This window comes from Pimephales promelas, chromosome 12, assembly GCF_988280905.1.
Source record: "Pimephales promelas chromosome 12, fPimPro1.hap1.1, whole genome shotgun sequence".
Lineage (NCBI taxonomy): Eukaryota > Metazoa > Chordata > Actinopteri > Cypriniformes > Leuciscidae > Pimephales > Pimephales promelas.
This window is the reverse complement of record NC_142780.1, coordinates 8,404,591-8,418,982: the sequence shown is the minus strand read 5'-3', so window position 1 is coordinate 8,418,982 and position 14,392 is coordinate 8,404,591. Positions and strand designations below refer to the sequence as shown.

Here is a 14,392-nt window from a genome sequence, read left to right as displayed (position 1 = left end):
CTTGCAGAGCTGGAATGCCTTTACCTGAAGTGACATTAGATGGTCCCTCATTAGGTTGAGTAAGATTTGAATCAAACATTTGAAGGTATTTCAGTGAGAGTGAGTTTAAAGGGTCATGAAACCCCAAACCAAATTTTCTGAGATATGTGTATGTGTGTTGAACACCATTGAAGACAATGTTAGCAATCTGTTAGATTTAATAATAAGGTTAAAATGGTTAAATTTGAGTTTTTTTCCGCTTTTTCCGTCTTTCGGGTTTAAAATCTTCATTGTAGCGGGTGACGTGGCAGTGCACTGCACAGTGCGTTGATGACTCATCGGTGTTATCCTATGAGAAGACACGGCCTCTTAATTATTCATGACACCACGTGGATCTTTCCAACGACAGACATGACAAACTGTGATATCGCGTAGTAACGTTAGATGAGAGAGGCAATCATGGGACGCAAACTATTTGTTTTCATGGTGCAAAGTCCAAGTGCGTTGAATATGTTCCCCGCGATGCTGCCAGGGCTAGACTCTGGCTCTGGACGGTTGGTTTGCCATCAAACACGGACACGTCTAAACCTGATCCAAACTATAGTGTGTGCCGCGAACATTTTCGCAAGAGAGCTGCGACAAGTGGAGAATGATGGACTTCACCTTGTTGACAACTAATCCAAGTTGCGTTTTGCAAGTGATGCGGTATCCCGAGGACTTTCTATCCCTTCAGAGGTGTGTGTGTGTGTGTGTGTGTGTGTGTTAAATGAGAAGTCATTTATTATGAGAGTTCAGAGGGCGCGTATGCACTTTCTTTTGTCTATGACTATGCACGGAACGATTTTTTTAAGCGGAAAATTTATATTTTTTTTTCTGAAATGTATTTATAGTGTCTATAAACCACCATATATTTTATAATGACATTATAAATATATATGTAGCCTACATTAATATGTTTTAATTAGAATAACGATTACTGTAGGCTAATATTTGTAGTAGGACATTCAGTTACTTTTGAAAGGACGATAATAAAGTGTCAGTGTACTTCATAAGACTTTAACTTTGCCAGCTATATAAAAATCTAGCATTTCCTCACGTTTTACCATTGCTTTTTAGTGACAGTCGAAATGCATGGGACATTGACAGTGATGGTCATACAACACCCACCCACTCCCTCCCTTCTTCTCACAGCTAGCCACACCCATTTCAGTTGCATTTTTCAAGAAGATTTTGAGCTAGACTTGAGCTGAAAGAGTTGGGTTTCATGACTCTTTAATGTATGTGTACGTTTGGTGTTGTGTATTTCAGTTGTTGAGGTTCTCTAATTAAACAGTGGAAAAGTAATTTCTTGTAGAACTCCTTTTTTACTTTGTGCTGCATCTCTAAACCCACTGGCTCTTGAAGTAGGTGTTGACTGAGTTTAAAACACTCATATCATGAAACATGCTTGTCAAACAGGCTTTAAATGTTTATTTAGCATTATGTATCTTTTTTTTTTTTTTTTTTGAGGCGCCGAGAGGCACCGACTGATGATGAGGTGTCTTAGACCCAACAGAAGCACTCCAGGAGTTGTCCTGAGAGCTGGTTAGGGCATATCCTCCATGTCAGCTTCAGGGAGTGCTGTGAACAGGGTGAAGGAGAAGGGTAAAGAGCTCAGTGACATTTTATCTTCTTTCCAACTGCAGTAAATGTCACTTCAGGTCTGGGGTAAGATGTCCGCTTGATTGGGTAGCCTCACGCCACACATGTCAGCTTGCTGAGACCGGACGCCTTTGATTAGGAGATAAGGCTGTGCTTGGGTGCTGGATCCCTGCGTGCCTCCACCCTCTTAATGTGGCCTGAAACATTCCAGGCAAACCTCAGTCTTAGTGTTGTGGCATTCTGGTTATCTGCTCTGCTCTGCTATCTTATTGTCCTAAAAGACCTGTGAGCAGAACTTAAGGGCAGATGGCAGCTGTGTCATGTTATGTGATGCTAAAAGTTTTTGCTCTTGTCCAGATGATAGTTAAAGGTTAAAGTCACGATGAAATAAAAACTAAAAATTATATTATTTATTTATTTATTTATTTATTTATATTTTGTTATCACAGTATTTATTATAAATGATTCATCCATACATATACTCATTTATTTATTTTTCCATTGATATGTCCTTAAAGGAGAACTCCGGCGAACAATGAACCTTTGGTCGAATAAAACATCGGTACATAGTCAACCGTTCTCTGAGATTTGTTTTCATGATAATCGAATGTAAAGTGTTTTATCTCTAAAAACTGTTTAGCGTATAATGCTAGTAATGGGGGCATTGACTAAGTAAAAAGAAATCGCTAGTTTACACCACTAACAAGGCTCAAAATAGCCCCACACTAACGCAGTAACATAATGAGGCTCCATACATGCAAAACGAAGCATTGAGAACTTTGTAAGTGTACAGACCGTTTAATAAGAAGATACTTTATGAAGACAGTTCACTTCGTATTAACAGACAGGAGCCATCTTAAAAAAATAGTCTCGACAATAAGTCAAACCACGAACATCGTGCTGAGTGATCTGAACTGTATGAAGTTCAGCGAACTTATGAACTGTATGAACGGCGTTCGGGGATCGACTTATCGAGACTATTTTTTTTAAGATGGCTCCTGTCTGTATATGTGAAGTGAGCTGTCTTCATAAAGTATCTTCTTATTAAACGGTCTGTACACTTACAAAGTTCTTAATGCTTCGTTTTGCATGTATGGAGCCGCATTATGTTACTGTGTTAGTGTGGGGCTATTTTGAGCCTTGTTAGTGGTATAAACTAGCGATTTCTTTTTACTTAGTCAATGCCCCCATTACATGCATTATACGCTAAACAGTTTTTAGAGATAAAACTGTTTACATTCGATTATCATGAAAACAAAACACATAGAACAATTGACTAGGTACCGATGTTTTATTAGACCAAAGGTTCATTGTTCGCCGGAGTTCTCCTTTAATCAAAATAACTTTCCCTCCCTTATGCATTGACATTTTTTCCATGTGTTTGGTGATGTGTTTACTGGCACAAGGGTGGGATATCCTATCATTCTCTTGAGATCCTCCAAAAGTAAACCACAACCATGATCCGACAACCATCCAGTCAATTCCCCATAGACAAAATCAAGTCCCGTCATACATTTTTATTGCATAATTTATTATCACATTTTTATACAAGATTATCACAGTTCGATGTGCAGTCACACATGTGCAGTACATACACATGTTTGCTGTCATGTCTGTTGATCTGGGCAGATATGCGTTTCGTGGGTGCTGTTTGAGTTCAGTTCAGTAAGATGTTAATTTATGCCATGGACTAAATCTCACACTTCACAGTGGATCATAGGGATGCTAATGTCACATTTGAGCTGGTGTAGATGGTGTTGTCTTACCTTTAGAAATCCTCAGTCCATCACATAGTGTTCCTGACAGCAGCAGCTCCTGTGTTTGTGCTTTTCTGTGGATTGAAGTGGTCATTGATATCCTGTTGAGTGACAGGTTCCTGACGTAGTATCTGTCAGAAATCCCACAACGCTCACAACTTGAGTCAAGGACCCCAATCTGCCATTAATCCTTGTGCCAACTTTAATTTCACTGGCCATTCATCCTGTTTAAACAGTCCTTTCCCATCATGCAGTATTTATGGCTTACAGGATCTGGAGAGACATGGAAAAAGGGAACGAGACAGCCGTGGATAAGTTGGTATTGACAGGTGGAGAGGGACTGGTTGATTGAAGCAGTGGGGGTCCTGCAGACGGGCTTTTAGTGGGTGTTTCAGGGGCATCGCAGCCATGAGGAGACCAATTCTAGCCAATCTCCCATCAGCGAGGTTTCACAGACCTTTCTATCTTCTTCATGCTCCAACACCTTTCATTTAAACCTATTTACGAGTACACTGGGCAGACAACATCTAAAATGTATGTGTGTGTGGAGAGGGGTCACATCTGTGTGCCCCTGATCAATAATATAGCAGAGCGACATATTTTTCACATTTTGAAGTGCTCCCCCGGTGTTTTGATGGCTGGCAGAAAAGCTAAATAGTGACAAGACAGATAGAGTTTAGAGTTTGTGATAAAACCTGAGGTACATTTTGTGAGATGAGAGAAAAACTATGATGACAACGATATCAAGCACTCACATAAAAGATGAAAAAGACGAGTTTGCATGTTCTCTTTCTCTCTGGACAAAGAGAGCATGTAAAACCAATCACATTGAGGTCAAAGTGCATAGTGTATGTAAATGTCAAAAAGTGTATAAAGTTGGGGACTGGGGGCATCTTTGTCACTATGTTCTTTCTCAGTAGATAGATAGCTAAGTGTGTAGGCTTCTGGGTAAGGCATCAAATCTCTTTGACTGCTGATAAACATTTACACATCAATGACTTTAATCAGAGTCCATTTGCATATGCTGACTCATCTCATGATCAAAGGATCTACGTACACTGCCAAATGCTTACCCTCAGACACGAGCATTGCGGACTTGCTTATGGAGGAATACCCTCTACAGCCTGCTGGTCATCTGGTCTCTATCAGGGGCTTGTGTTCCAGGACCACAAGTGATCATCTACAGGAAAGCTGGATGGAGAAATTCTTACACAAGTTTGTTGTTTACCCTATCATTTCATTTTAAACCCTTTCTTCCTGACGTTCTCTGGGCATGATCTTATAAATTAATCTGATGAACGATTTGACTGCATTAGATCAAAACAAAATCAAATATTTCAGCTTTTTAGTAAGTGATTTTTTTCACCTCTGTGACCATTAACCAACATTGTAGAACCATGAATATGTGAATGTGTTGTTAAATTATTGAAATAGTGAAATCTCAGAGGAACTTCAAGTAAATATTTGAGCTCAGGGGTTCAGTTGACAGAAAAGTCTGGTAATCCAGGTAAGTCTGGTTAGAGAGATTTACTAATTAGTATCTGATTCATTTAGCATCATATTCCCAACAGTTGGAATTTATTTATTTTTAATTACAGCAATTAAACAATGTGCAGTAATTATAATTACATCACTTTTAGCTGTGATTTTTAAGTTTGGGTGAATTTAAAAATTCACATCCACAAAGTGAATGCTGCTTAGCCCTCAAGGTTGGACACGTTTGGTTTCCATGCGCGTGTGATGTGTATTGTATTAATGAATATGGAGTGTGATGGAGAAAGGTTTTCCAAGCCAAGCAATGGCTATCATCTTTAAGCCCTGGGCATTACTTTATCGACTTGTGGAGATAAAAGCCAGGAAATAAAGTGACAGGTAATTAAATTAGCCTGAAATGAAGACTAATCAGTGGTCTGTAATCAAGGCCACACTTATCATTAGTTACAGGGACTTCAGACAATCCAAACAATTAGCCGTAATTGTTTCCCAAACATTTGTGAAACTACAAAACACATTAGTGCTAGTCACCGAGCTGTTAGGTTGGGTTTATTAGAGCCAGTCCACATATCAATGAATTCGTGCCACATTTTATTTGGAAATTATTTGATTTTTACACTTGTGATTTCTACTTGCTCAACAGGAAGCAAGCTCAAAGACTTTTTCCACCTCCAACAGACTGGGTTCATGGTGCACGATTGAGTTGTCAAGCTCTTGCTTGAAAAAAGTTGTGGTTTTCTCCACTCACAGGTCTGATGAGAAATATCATTAATTGTCTGGGAGAAATGATGCTGGTAATTTGATGGGCAATGCTCTTGAAAGAACAAGACTTGTCCTTAAGCGGAGAGCTTTTCTGCCAGAGCACACTCTGGATAATCACGCAGATCGCTTTATTCATCCTATTCGTTCCTGTCCCTCAAAACCCTTCTCGCTCTCTTTTTTCCCCGTTCGGTTTTAGAATCTCTTTGCTGGTGCTTTTGACATTTGCCCTGAAACTCTTCCTTTCCCCATCTGTGGGCAGAAATGCGAGAGAGAGAGAGAGAGAGAGAGAGAGAGAGAGAGAGAGAGCGCAAGACAAACCAAAGCCAGAGGGGATGAGAGACCCTCAGAAGGTCAGACATAGCCCGTGCGTTCCAGCCAGAAGCCTGAATAATAGGCTGAATAATAGATGTTGTATTTGTGTGTCAGTGCCTCTGGTGTCTGTCTGTTAGTTTGACAAACACGTCCCTGGAAGAGCTAATCAGTAATTTGTTCTTGGGCATCTAGTGTGGCATAGTGACAGACATTTCTTAATTTGTCATAAGGTATGCAAAATAAATAAACTGAGATCATGCATTTAATATTAAATATGAGCCTCTTATGCATCCACAGAGGGGGAAAAAAAGGATAAGGATCGAATGTATCGAAAAAGGAAAGGATACTCTTCTCATCAGTGTCCTTTACTAAACTCAGTACCTTAGGGCTTTTAATCCGCAAGTGTGTTCATTTGGAGAAAAATGGATGGATTAGCACATTTAAAATTTCTTTTTGTTTCAATTTTTACCTCAATTGGTGTATTGCGAGCATTATGGAGCTTCAAACACTCATGCAATGTGTGTTTCATTCATACACTAAGCTAGAGGCCGCCCTGTAAAATGAGACTCATAGGCTGCATTTACACTGCAGGTCTTGATGCCCAAATCTGATTTTCTGACTATATTTGGCGACCTGCTTACATCATCTGTTGAAAGTGACCCGTATCCGATTTTTTCATTTACTCTATAAACTGCTGAAACTACCAAATAGACATTCTGATCCAGAAAAGGGAGTAAAACAGCATGAAATGCAATGAATGAAGATGCAAATAAAATTACCCAGTGTTTTGCTTTCCACAATATTTTGAAAACTCAGCAAAAAAGTCAGCAAAACATTGGTCTCGTACGGCAGAGAAAAAGAGGAGAGCCCTTGTTGGCACTGTAGCCACAAGCACTTAACCCCCTGAGGACCAAGGTGTATTTGGGCTCATTGAGACGTTCTGACATCTGTGTTTTTTTCAGCTGCTTATAAACATATTAACGACACAGCTAAAGTTACACTATATTTAGCACAAACAGGGCAACCATAATTTATGAGCAACATGTTTGTACATGTTTGTATTTTGAGAGAATATTGTTTATGCGTGGTTATTGTAAAAACTAAAAATGAAAGTTTCTGAAATAAGGCCACAAAAAAATATGCGTCCACAAGACTTTTGACTAATTCATGTTGTTGCCTATAGGGTTTTTTTCTTCACAATGATCTGAAAATCATCCTCCTAATCGTTCACATAAAACTGTGAATTGGGTTATATTGTGAAAAAAAAAAAAAAAATTGTTTGCCAAGGCAATATGCGAATGGGCGTGAACAGGGCAACCCCATCATGAATATTTAGGCAATTCTCACCTGAGAGACAAAGACATGGATAATAATGAGCCTTTCATTCAGGTGAGTCAGACAAGAAAAAATTGAAAGGACAACATACACATACATACACACAAACACACACACACACACACACACACACACACACACACACACACACACACACACACACACACTTCTCATATATATATATATGAGAAGTTCAGATTCAAAAGATCAAAAGCCTCTAAGTGCCATTTGAAATTTTCTTCTAGAATGATCATTTTTATCAAGCTGTGGTGACCCACAAATAACACTGAGAGACATTCACCTAGGGAATATACCTTTAAGAGGGGGAGGGGGGGGGGGGTTAGTTAGAAGTTCCGGTTTGATGTTGTTGTGTCGATCTGACTGCTGTACAGATCTGTTTTATTGAAGTGGAGAGTAACACTGACTCGACGCATTCCCGTCTCTTGTCTACTCCTTTTTGCACTCCACATTTGGTGACCAGACACGAGTTGGATACGGCTGAATTATGTTACGATGGTGGCGAAAATGCTGCTGCTACACGCCAGATGCTGTTAGCGGCGCGGCTAATGTCGGCGCTATATACGTTACGCGGCCACCATCAAGTTACCGGACTTTTGGCAGCACAATCTACGGCCGTGGTTTCAACACATAATGTTTATAAAATAATCTTTAGTTATATCGTAGTTCCCTGTGAATGTGTAGGAAAACTGAAAAAGTTGAACTACACTGTACTAGCTAGATTAGCATCCTGAAAGAGTGCAGACGGTTAAAGAGGACGTGGGCAACTCTTAAAGGGGCCCCACCTTATTTCCACTCATTACACCGCCATGAAATATAAAACACTATTTTCAATGAATTTCATTGTCGAAGTTGTCGCCAGACATGTTTTTTTTTTCCCCGACCGAGGCATCTCTCTTCATTACAACCTCTGCCGAGTCACACATGGGCATTAGCTTCTCTGCTGAGCGGTAACATGCAGAAATGGCGGTGTCCAATGCATCAGCTGCACATACCAAAACATCTAAAGTTTGAGAGCATTTTAGCCTGGATATGGTGAATAAAAAGATTAGGCTACCTGTATCATGCAAAGCAGTCCTTGCGTATCACAGCTGTGCATCGGTGATGCACGAACATTTAAAGAGAAAGCACGTCGGACAGTTGAATGAAATTTAAAATTTAATGAAACGGAGTTAGCCTCGCCTCGGTAAGATTTACCGTATTTTCCGCACTATAAGGCGAACTTAAAAGCCTTTAATCTTCTCAAAAAACGACAGTGCGCCTTATCCAGAGCGCCTTATATATGGATCAATTAGTTAACAATGCCCCGCGTTATTAAATTCGCCCGCGAACTCGCACTCGTGTCCATCTTATGCCTGCTTTGTCACACGGCCAGTTCAACCTCGTATAAATCAGGTTATGTGTGTCTCCCACTCACGAGCGCTCACTCTTAACAGACACTGTTCCCAGCGCTGCTCGCGCGTCACAGAATGTTCATAAAGCGCTCCCCGTTCACAGTAACCGGGTCGTCTCATTCAAAACAGCCAGCTGTTGCTGTCAGCGAGCTGTCGCACATTGAATACTCATATGAGTCAGGCAGCGAATGTAAGTTACGTGCACACCCCAGCACGCTCACACTAAACGCCTCACCTCCGGCGCCACGCACTCGCTACATTCACAGCACATCTAGTGGATGCATAACGCAAACCCAGTCAGTATCTTATGCGCCTCATAATCCCGTGTGCCCTATATATGAAAAATGTTCCAAAATAGGTCATTCATTGAAGGTGCGTCTTTAAGTGTGGAAAATACAGTAAATAACATAGAAGCCAATACGTTTTGTTTTGGATCACGAGTAGTAAAGTTCTTTTGCAACAGATTGACCATTGAATGTATCTCACAAAATGCACTTAATATATATATATATATATATATATACATTTTTTTTTTTACTGTTTTATTTCTGCTAATGTGCCTGCCCCTGGTTTACAGGAAGAAAAGGTTTACTTGATTTTAATTTATTTTTTCTTGTAAAACAAATGTGCCTGTCCTTTATAAAAATGATAGAGTTTCTCTATTTATGTCTATACTGACCAAGCACGGTGCCTAATTGGTTTTAGACAGGGCATTTTTATTTACTTTTAGTATGAAAAATTCAATAAAATATGCATTTTTCATTAAAGTACCCCCTTATTTCTTGTGTTTACTATCATTTTCCACAGAATTAAAGCAATCTCATGCTAAATTTTAGAAAAATATAATAATTATTCGATTAGTCGACTAATCGTTTCAATAGTCGGTGACTAGTCGACTATTAAAATAGTCGTAAGTTGCAGCCCTAATATGTATAATGCAATGCTAATTGGCATATTCTTTATTATTTCACAGAATACTATAAAATAATATATGTTCTGCCTCATTCCACCATTAGAAGCTACATTAGATCACAGAAGGAAATCATTTCAAACGTTCAATTGATGAGTTGATGAGAACAAACATTGCATTTATATCTTAAATTGCTGTGTTTTGTTGCTATGCTAAGGGTAATTTGGTGGTGGATGCCTATTGTTTTGAAACACAATCATGTAATAGGCTATTATCTGGGAGTGTATATCATACAATCATCCAGATGATGACACACTTTGTTTCAGGTATTTCAGAATGACCAAATCAAAATTTCAGATGCTGTGTTAGTCCAGTTATCCAATCGCATCCTTGGTTGAGGCAAAGTCAAATGAGTGTTTTGCTGCACATTGAGTAATTTATTCAATAAATGTTTTTGTTTTTATCGTAGTTTATATGTGCATGCCGTCTTGCCAGATGAAAATGATCCGCCTCAGGTAGAGCATAGAAGGTTTTAATGCACTTTTTTTTTTTTTTTTTTTTGGATTTATGCACATCTTGGTGTTTCAGTTCAAGGTTATTTTTTACCTATACTTAAACAACACTGAACTGACTTTATCTGAACAATAACTCTGTTGTCTTTTTTTAGCCGCTTTACAGAAGAATTGGATTTGTTTGTGTCATTGATTATTACTCTCCTGTTTATTACTGTAAAACTGCTTTGAAACAATCTGTATTGTACATTGTACATGGATTCTATATAAATATACAGTATGTATACAGATTATAAAAAGTTGAGGAGTTTTTTTTGTTATTCTAAAATTCAAGTTTATAGAAACAAAGCTATTTTTTTATTTTTATTTTATGCAGCATGTGTTACTTTAGATCCCACATTTATAGTTATTGTTGTGGAGAATCATCATTAGTGTTTTTACTGATCAATTGTGTTTTTCATCCTTGTGCTCTAGACATTATTGATTTCTCAAATCAAAGTGTTTAGGAGAGTGTGCTGCTACTTTACTAATTGTTAAGATGCACCACATTCACCTACTGGAGATGTCCTACAGATGCATATTGGAGGAACCTGAGGTCAAAACAGACTAGATCACTAAGAAAGAAAACTCAGACAACACCCTGTCATATTTTCACAGGCAGACATCATTCACATTTACTTTATACATGTAAGGTTTATTTACATTATGTCTATTTTAGTTGTTGACTGTCTCTTTTTGATAACTGGTTCTCCAGGCTTTTGTGGATGTGACTGCATGTTAACATGGAAAGGTATTGGTATATTCTCGTCATTGTAGTAGTAGAAATTACAACCGTAGCACTTGTTTCTGGATCTCACAGAAGCTTTGACGTGGTCTGCATCCACTCTCGTCTCTTTCTCTTGCCTGCAGGAGGATTTGTGGTGGGGGCTTGTCTCCTCCATTTAAATCCCACTAATAGGTCCCATTGTCCAGCCCAGTACTCGGCAGCTGCTGCTTTGTGTTTTTATCCTTTTCGCTGCTGAGTGCTCACTAAAGAACTGGCTCAAGGTAGTGAATAGTCAAGGGTACAGCTAATTCACCCCCCGATCTCTCCCTTTAGCTTTTTGGGGGGGGGGGGGGGGGTGGGAGCCAGCTCCCACAATGCTGTACATGCTGCAGCTGAAGCAAATGGCTCAGTTATTATCATTCTCTCTCTTTCTGTCAAAGCCAGAAAGAAATTATATTAGGTTTTTCACTTCTCACCTCCTTTTGGAAGTGGAAAAAAGTCCAAATGAGCTTTTGTGAATCCATTTTGGCAGACTCTGAACTTCTGATATGAAGAGTCCAGATATAGGCGCCGTCAACCCTGTGTACTTTTGCAAATCTGGATAGAGAGCAGAAATATTCAGCCAGACTTTAATCTAGTATCTACACCACATGTGATTAAAGGAATAATTCTCCCACAGATCATTTACTCACACCCATGTCATCTTAAACACATTGCAATTTAAACACCAATGATGTTTAAATTGCAAGACTCTCCAAACTTGGCAGGATGGTCCATGAATCCTTCAGTCATCCTGTAAACAATGTATTTCTCCAATTTCATTTCATATTTGTATCTATAAAATTGTCCGCCATTTTTAATGTTTTGGAAAGCCTACTTTATCAAACTCCTCCTAGGCAGTTGGTCTGATATTCAAGGATTTTGCACATAAGGCATAACCGTATCATCAATAACTTTACAAATTTGAAATAGGTGGACATTTTTTTGGGAAATTGGCCAAAATATGAAATATGATAATGTGGTTAGCAGCATTCCACTTTCCACAATTTCCACTTAACTCTGCAACCAAATCAAAATAATTGTTTCTATTGACTCTTTACTTTAAGCCCTACAATATGTTTCATATTATTTTCATATTTATCTATGTAATTTATCAGTGATTATTTTTTAAAATACTTTTTTTTCCAAACTACTATTTTTATTTATTTTTTTTATTTTTATTTTTTTATGCAAGTCTAACTTTGTACATCTAGAGCAGGGGTGGCCAATCGTGTTCTAGGAGATCCACCTTCCTGCAAAGTTCAGCTACAACCCTAATCAAACACATCTGAACCAGCTTATACTGGGCCAATTAAACCTGGTCACTTAGTGTTTTTTTTCTCTGATTGGATAGCTATCCGATCATGAAAAGACCAGATGTAAATGTCCTCCATAACGCTTTCGAGATGCATTTAGATCTGATCGCTCAAATCATTTCAGAAGTTGGACGGATTCCAGATGAAACTGGACAAGTGTAAATCCATCTGGTTGTTGAAACCACATATGTGAATTTTGCTCCTTCAAAAATGTTAAAAAGAAAAATGTGTGAGATCGTGTTATATGCTATATGATATATTTACAGAAAGCCAATGCACAAACAGCCGCAAACTGCCGCACGTGAAACTGAAAGTCACAGGCACTTTCATCTTAATTAAAAGTAGTGAGACTAAATGGTCTTATTAGTGCTTATGCCGATATTTCTCATATTTCTCTATTTTTCTCATATAGAGATATGGACATTCTGGTATAACATGCTATAATATTTCATGAATCTCTGAATCTCCTAGGGCTAACGGCAAATTGAAAGTTATCTTACAGTTCAACTCAGATGGACAGAAATGTGTCTTTAACGCAATGTGTTCTAGTTTTAAATATTTCATGAGAGAGGGAATGAATATTTTAAATGTGTATTATTTTGTTTCATTAGGATGTTTCTCAAGTCAAAACACAGATTTTTAATTTAAGGTTGATGAACTGAACAGATACTCCATCTGACAACCTTTTTGATAGGGATCCTCAGAATGATCGGCCACAGATCGGTATCGGCCGATAATCACATTCTTTGACCATTAGGTACTATGTTTGGAAGATCTCACAAAGCAGTCAGAATATAAACATTATACAGATGAGGCTTTTGCACCACGTTCTGCTTTATAATTTGGCCAAACATTCGTAAATAATAGTAAATCGCTCATCTTTATTTAGAGCAGGTTGTTAAGTTTCAAACAAGAAAAGAGAAAATCCTCATGGTGTGACATGACATGCTGCTTGTCTAAAGCTACAGGATTTCTGGTATCTGATACTCCATCTGAAATCATATTCTTACCTCTAGTAAAATTAATTTGTTTTGCACTGTTTGCTTGTAGCATGGTCTCCTATTGATTGTTATGGCCTTGAGTTATGTCACACATGTAAAAAACACACTAAAAGAGTAGTATATAGTATTCAAACAAAACATTAGGTTGAAAAGTCCCTGGATGACATATTACTTATCTGAAGTGTGCATTCAATGGACACTTTACTATCCCATGATGCCATGGGAGAGGATTTGTGAATGGAAGTGAAGTGACCCAACTGCTTCTGGTCACAAGACGACAACAACATGGTGGATGTATCTGTATGACTACGTTTACATGCAGCCAATTTTCGGATTATGGTCGGGTTAAGGTCACTATTCGGGTTTCTGAAACATTAGGAATAACCCGTTTACATGCTTGAGCAGAGAGAGTTTCTCCTGTATACATGGAATTGCAATATCCCGATGTAAACGGCGACGCACATAGACGTACGAACAACTTTAAGACGCAATATGTGTCATTTCCGATTCTTCTTCCTGTATCCAAAGACATACATCATCATCATCATATATACCTTCAGTTATGGCTGACGGAGCTGTTAGGGGAAAAAAAGCCTTTGTCTCGTTTCTTTAAAACCTGAACGTAACATTAGTGCTGATCAGGATTGTTGAGTTTTGAGCTAATTGTTCAGTTTGCTCTGTTTCAAACAGGATTATTTGAACTTCTCGTTTTCAAAAAGCTTATCTGCAACTGAATGGCCGCTGGGACACAAAACTGGGATTGTGATTGGCCCTTTTCAGCTCCAGGAGGTGTTAAAGTATCAAGGGCCATGCATGAATTGACCGATAATCATGATTTCTCAGGAAACACAGTCCATAAGTGGTTCTGATTGAGTTATATGCGTGCTGTTCTCAGATACATCTAAATGGGAACTTTGTTATTTCCATTACTGACTCATCTTGGCTCATTTTTTGATACTGCACATTGATAAATTGTTTGATATTTCTGGTTGTATGTGAAGCATTTGAAGCAATTCACCTTTGGCTAAGCCCCGCCCCCCTTAGTTACTAGAGGTCGACCGATATTGGATTTTACCGATAACGATAGCTAGGTTGGGCTTAATCAACCGATAGTTTTTAAAATTGATACTGGATAAAAACAAACATAACACTCCAA

At 38.5% G+C, this 14,392-nt stretch overlaps 1 protein-coding gene across 3 annotated transcripts in view; it reads left to right on the top strand.

Moving 5' to 3' along the window:
* cdkal1 (CDKAL1 threonylcarbamoyladenosine tRNA methylthiotransferase) overlaps positions 1–14,392 on the top strand; it is a 541,736-nt gene that overhangs the window by 230,409 nt on the left and 296,935 nt on the right. The window lies entirely within an intron of this gene.